General features: G+C 43.1%; 1 protein-coding gene across 1 annotated transcript in view; it reads left to right on the top strand.

The window, feature by feature from the left end:
• LOC104624024 (lipoma-preferred partner homolog) overlaps nucleotides 1-6,108 on the top strand; it is a gene marked incomplete at its 5' end in the record, with an annotated part of 118,339 nt that overhangs the window by 97,478 nt on the left and 14,753 nt on the right. The gene's annotated exons all lie outside the window — the stretch shown is intronic.

Below are 6,108 nucleotides of genomic sequence, written 5' to 3'. Positions count from 1 at the left end.
TTTTTCCGGCTTTTTTTTTTGCCCCCCCCCCCCCCTTTTTTTTTTTTGCCTCTAGTAAGGTAAAATACTGTTTCCTCTTGTTGAAGCAGTTCTTAAATTTTTCTGCAAAACCTTTTGTACACTGAAGTTTTTATTTCATATAGACATGTGAAGAAACTACCACACATTATCCAAACCCTGAAATGCCATTAAATCACACAGCTTGTTAATGGCTTCTGCTTAAGACTCCCTGTGATGGTAACCAGGCAGCCTGGGATAAACTATCTGTCCCCCAAACCATGTCTTCGGGCCCAGTGTGACCATCTCTGCAGGAGAAACAGTGTGAAAGGGTATGGCTGAAATAGATTTCTAGTGTGGTACTGTAGAGCTGTTTTGTCTGATAGTACTTGATGCTTATCGGTAATCTGTTATTAGCAACAAAGAAAAAAGAAAGAACTGCTGCTAAAATCAGTGGATTAGCAAGATGTCAGAGCAGTGGAATGGAAGGGCATGGACTGATGAACATCCTGGACTCATTTGAGCAAAATTGGTTTAATACACCCAACTGTGAAGCCGTCTATCTGTCCAGGAACAAAACCATCATCTTCTGGCATACCAGCTCCATCTACAGCTGGAGGCTCATCCTGCAAAGTGCCTGCCTTAGGAAGGAGCTTTCTGTACAGCCAGCTAAGGAAGACTTCCACTGTTGTGGCCAAAAGGGCTGATACCAGCTTTGCAAAGACTTAAGTTGAAGAGTCGTTTTATATCAAGTTCAGTGTTGGTGAGAGTGGAATCCCCTACCTAGGCCTGTCCATCCTTTAGAAGGACACTGAAAGACTGAAGAAGGGGGAGAAAAGAGGCAAAGGTGGGAGAAAAAAAATACCTTAAAGTGAGCTCAGACAGTTTAGCTTTGCAGAGGTGGTATAATGTAATGTATAAGGTGAAGTACTAGCTAATACAGAAACTTTTCGAGTGGTGAAAGGCACAACAATGGTGGAAGCAGTAGCTAAACACAGTCACAGCAGAAACGAGACAAATACTTTAACAGTATGACTGGTTACTGCTGGAACAAAATACTGGTAGGCAATAACTCTTAATCTCTTGATGCCTTCATACTAGGCCTGGACACTGTCACAGAAGTCCTGATTTAGTCAAACCTGTAAAGCATTCAATATCGTAAGGGGATCAGTTGCCAGGGATTCTGCACAGAAACAATGCTGTGATAGCGCCAGGGACCTCACAAGCCATGGATTTGGGGTAGAAGGGGTGGTGCCTTGTTTTGTTGGGTTTTTCTTGTCACGTTCCCAAAAGAGAGCAGAGAGCCCAGGCATGGTGGGAAGATGGGAAGCATGCACATTGTATGCTGGCAAGGCCCCTGCATCCCATGCATGGCACTAGCTAACACGCTCCTCCTGTTAGACCACTGCCATGGCAGGTCCAGATGTCAGTAACTTCAGCTGATACCACTGAAGAATGATGATTTATGGCCACTGGAGATTTGTCTGCCTTTGTTCAAGGAGCCAAAGAAAAGCGCTTAGAGGTGGTGCTTGGAGTGGTCAGCCATTTAGGTCAGAAGAGGTAAAAGCTGGTGTTTTCAAAAACCAGCCTTCTTTCTAGCCATTTTGTGGTTTGTTGTCTCCGTAGAAGACTGTGGGCTGCTTTGTTTGTTTTTGTTTTTCCAAGATGCTGAACATACCCCAACTCAAGCTGCAGGCATAGAATGTCTTTAAGAAAAGGCGGTTTGAATTAACCACCCTAAAATATAGAACCCCATCCCTGAGGACACTTTGCAGTGTGTGACTGTGAGCAATTGGTAGTTAAAAGGAGGGTTCTACTCAAAGTGAATTAATTCATACATTAGGCCCTCAAAAGATGAGCTCTGCACCCGGATGTAGTCCGAGGAATGCCAGGCAAACCAGTGAGTTTAAAGTGCATGGAAGCAGGAGAATTAAATTGGAAAGACAGGTCTTTGTTATCCAGGCAGTATTTTCTCACCAGCAGATCTCAAAGCACTTTCCAAAGCCTGGTAAGAACAAGGATATATGGGGTCAGATGAACCCTGGAGTGAGTGCCTGGTTTTCAGTCACGCATTCCAGATCTCAGCTCAAATATTTTTGTGTTGGGTTTCTGTCAGAAAAGTACAGAAAGACCCTGGAGCCAGAAATACTGTATAAAGCACACAGGATAATTAGCAACCTCCTGGAAACATGTGCAACTTTAATAAAATTTAAACTCCAGTTCCTTCCCACAGGTGGAGTCCAGCAGTACTGTAGGCAATATGCACAATTAAGCTATTTTTATGCCTCTTCATCTAAAAATGTGAGTGCTAAAACATATGTAGGTAAAGAAAATGGAAAGCTTAAACTCGCCTGCGTGCCATGCTCATTTGAACTTGCTACATTAGCTCTGCAGAAAGCCTGGATCGCTGCTGAACAGTGTACTTGAGTGAAGACTTTGCAAAGAGAAATGTCTTCACGTACAAACCTGGCTTCTTAAAAAGCTCTATGACTTTGCAGCTCCAGAAGATATTGACTTTCCCTGCCAACCACAAAGGGGAATAAATGACTCTGGGAGGGCTCAAGTAATTATACAAAGTGCCTGGATCAACTTTTCCATGGGATCCTGTAGCTACTGGTCTGATCGCTTAATAATGTGCTTCTGAAATGGCTGCTTTCCATTGCTGTTTCTCTCTGGGGCCAGATTTCCAGCAAGACTCCTTAGCTGCCCTTGCAGAACTGGCAGGAGGGTGCTCGCTGGACTCGCGCTGCATGTGAAGGAGCCAACATTAAATTTTCCATAGGAAAACTTACAGGTAGGGCAGAGTTGGGCTATGCTGCCCCAGCAGCAAACCTGGAAAAAAAGGATGACTCAGAAAGTCCTAGATCACTTTGCTCCCCACCCTTCACTGCCACTCCTTGTCCCTCTGTCCTTCTCCCTCATCTCTTTGGAAACTGGTGTGGCAGTGCGCGCGGGGAGGGACCGCTTTGCACAGTAGGGTAGTATGGTGCCAGCAGCAAAACATGTTTCTCTCATTAGACCACCAGCACTTGTCCGTATTGCCTGCATCAGCTGGATCAATCAGGTACATGAGCCACATGTTATTACCAGACTGTCTTGTCCCTTTGCACCTGGATCTGGTCCACAGTTAGAGCCTGATGAAGAATGGCCCTTCCTTCTGCTGTTCCTAGTAGTTCTGTTAAATCAGCAGCTATGGAAAGCTGCGGGCCATACCAGTTTTACTTTGCGTGAGCTGCTTGGCAAAAGGTGAGGGTCAGATTACTTTGGGTGTTCAGATGTTCTTGCTGGGGAAATGGCAATTTCCTTCAGAAAGGAAAGTTGGAAGTAACTTGTATTAGGATGGAGATGAGCAATTCAGCAGTTATGTTAATGAGAAACAACCACTGGTGCAGGTGATCTCAGACCTTTTAAAATACTCTGTGAAGCACCAGAGCATGGTAACTTTTCCACTGTTACGGAAAGAAAATCCCTGTAACAGAATGGAACTGTTACAGAACAGAATGATCCTGGAGTAATGTTGGGGTTTTTTTCCCCTATATTCCATAACCACTGTGATTTCAGCCCGAGAGTCCATACACTGAGAGGATGCTATTGACTGGAGAATGGACATGTTATATAATATCTATTATACATTCAGTGTGTTTATATAAATGCATATTTCTTATGTAACTGTGTCACTAGGAAAACAGTGAGGTTGAACAAATTGGTTTCTCCTTCCGTTGCTGCTCTGCTTTGCTTGTTGATTCTCGAGCGCTGTCACAAGACTGTGGAGTTTGTGTTACTGCTGTGTGTGCCCAAGTGAATCTCTTCTTCTTTTCAAAAGCTCCATTCACATTTGGGTTTTGCTGTTTTTTCTCAACTGTTGTTTCTTTTTTTAAATGTAATATTTGGCTGAAAGCCTTTTGTGTTGCTTTCATAAACTCAGGAGTAATCTGGTTAGTATATATTAGGGACTGACAGTTAGTTGACCAGCACGGTGTTCAGTGGCTTTTCAACTTTAAATAACATCCAGGGCAGCCTCCTCAAGTGATGTAAAATACCTGGTAAAGAAATGCCAACTGTCAGCTTGATTTTTGGTCTGCTCTGCTCTGACATAAACCTTCCCGACAGCTCAGACCAGTGTCCTTCATGTTCCAAATTAATCCAAAAATTTTTGTGGTGATGAAAGGGAGAGAAATTACTTTAGAGTGAAGGTTTCCTGCTCTGAACATCCTTGACTAACCCTGCTGACACCAGAGAATTGCCACCTACTCAGGCATGCCTATCTACTCTTGATGGCAACTCTGAGCCCAAGACATTTTTATTTGCATTCCAACGATTTTGCCATCCAAGATCTCTGTATCTATGTCTCCATGTTGTCTGTCCAAAATAAAAAAAACTTTTTTCACAAGGAGCTAGTTAATTTTTCTAGCTTGAGAGCAAAAGAACAGTGCCACGAGGTTAAATAAACCAGGTAGGCAATTACATTGCAAGGAATCTTCTCCCCAACAGTCCCACCACAGTGTCTTGAACAGAAGAGTAGCCCAAAGCTTCTGGTTTGCTTTTCACACATTGTTCCAGGAAGGATCTGGTCCATAGTGCGGGTATCAGTTTGTAAGTTTAGAATGAATAATGTGTCATCCTTTTTCTCCCAACTGTATGTTGAGCTGAGTTCTAGCAGAAGCACCCTCAGAGGTGGCTTGGAGGCTGATGTAAATAATTTTCTCTGTCTCTATCTTTCATCTCGTAGTGGAGGAAGGAAGGCAACGGATGGGTCCTCAGCATAGAAGGTCCGCCTCCAGCTAGAAAGCAGATGGATTTTCACTTTTCTCACATCTCATTTGACTTCTTTGGAAAGTTCTTATCTGTGCTGCGCCTTGTCTGGATTCTTCTTATATAGCTGTCTCCACTTCTCCTTTTTCCTTCTTTGTCACTTTTATCTCAGCAGGTGGCTCAAACTTGCTTCTCCAGACCTGGAACTGAAGCAAGCATCCAGGTCATCTGAATGAAAAGAACAGGAATGTCATTGTATCTAAAAATAATCCCAATATCTGCTAGGTGATATATTTGGTCCCAGAGTTACTCAGCAGCCTGCATTTATTTCCAATTAGACTCTGGCTCTAGATAGAAGAATGGGTGTTACTCCAGGGGATAACGCAGTTGAAGCCTCTGAAGAAATCCTGGCCCCCAAAAAATAAAATTCTTGGTCTTGGTATAGAGGGTAAAGAGTATAGAAACACAGTTCTTGCCTTAACTAAATTCTGCTTTCTGTTATTCTTGACAGTGGCCAGTGCTGGTTGCCTGTGGTCCCTGCTCAGTATTCTTCCAAAGTCTTTAAAATATGCATTTCACTCAGGAGGGTTTCTTCAGGAAATAAGAAACCACCTTTTCCCCTCCCTTTGGAAGGACCTCAGAGCATGCACAAAGTTTTCAACCCTCATATTCCAGCCATAGATAAGTCTCCCATTGCCCCAGAGGCTCCAACACATTTTCCTCACAACAGGGACTGATATGCGTTTGGCAACTCTTTAAGAAGTGCATCAGGAATTTGGGAGAATCACATTCTCATTGTCAGTTTAGGTAGCAGCAACATCCAAGTGCTGTGAGGGTTTTGGGTTTTTTTTCCAAGCTTTATACTCAGTTGCGTTATCTATTAAAAGCAGGTATTTTTGTGCTGAACTGTTGCCATGACCTCTATTTGACAACTTGCACGTATACACTGAAAATTTATCTTGCACTCAAAAGGTGTTTCAGTGAAAGCTCCGTGAAACGCTGTGCAAAATCTCATTACCTTCTTACTTGTTTTTTGGTTTGGATCAGTTTGGGGAATTGTTTATTTCTTGGTAGTTCTAGGTGCCAACTTTGGTGTTCATAATAGAGACACAACTTCTGTCAGAGCATCACAGGCCTCCCAATAGCTTACTAAATCCCAATAGCTTACTAAACCCACTCCACAGATAATGTGAAGCACAGAGGTGGAAAATAATGAAATGAAATTCTGAGAGTCATTGGTGAACCCAAGGACAGAAGCCAGACATCGTTAGTTTCCAGTGCTCTGCCCCTGCCACTAGAAGACATGACTTTCTCTTGTTACTTGTATGAGAGATCAGGAGAAGCTTTGCATTTTCTTTG

Source organism: Phaethon lepturus, unplaced genomic scaffold, assembly GCF_000687285.1.
Source record: "Phaethon lepturus isolate BGI_N335 unplaced genomic scaffold, ASM68728v1 scaffold14417, whole genome shotgun sequence".
NCBI classification, from domain to species: Eukaryota; Metazoa; Chordata; class Aves; order Phaethontiformes; family Phaethontidae; genus Phaethon; species Phaethon lepturus.
The sequence above is the reverse complement of the archived record's forward strand: the minus strand, read 5'-3'. Positions and strand labels throughout refer to the sequence as shown.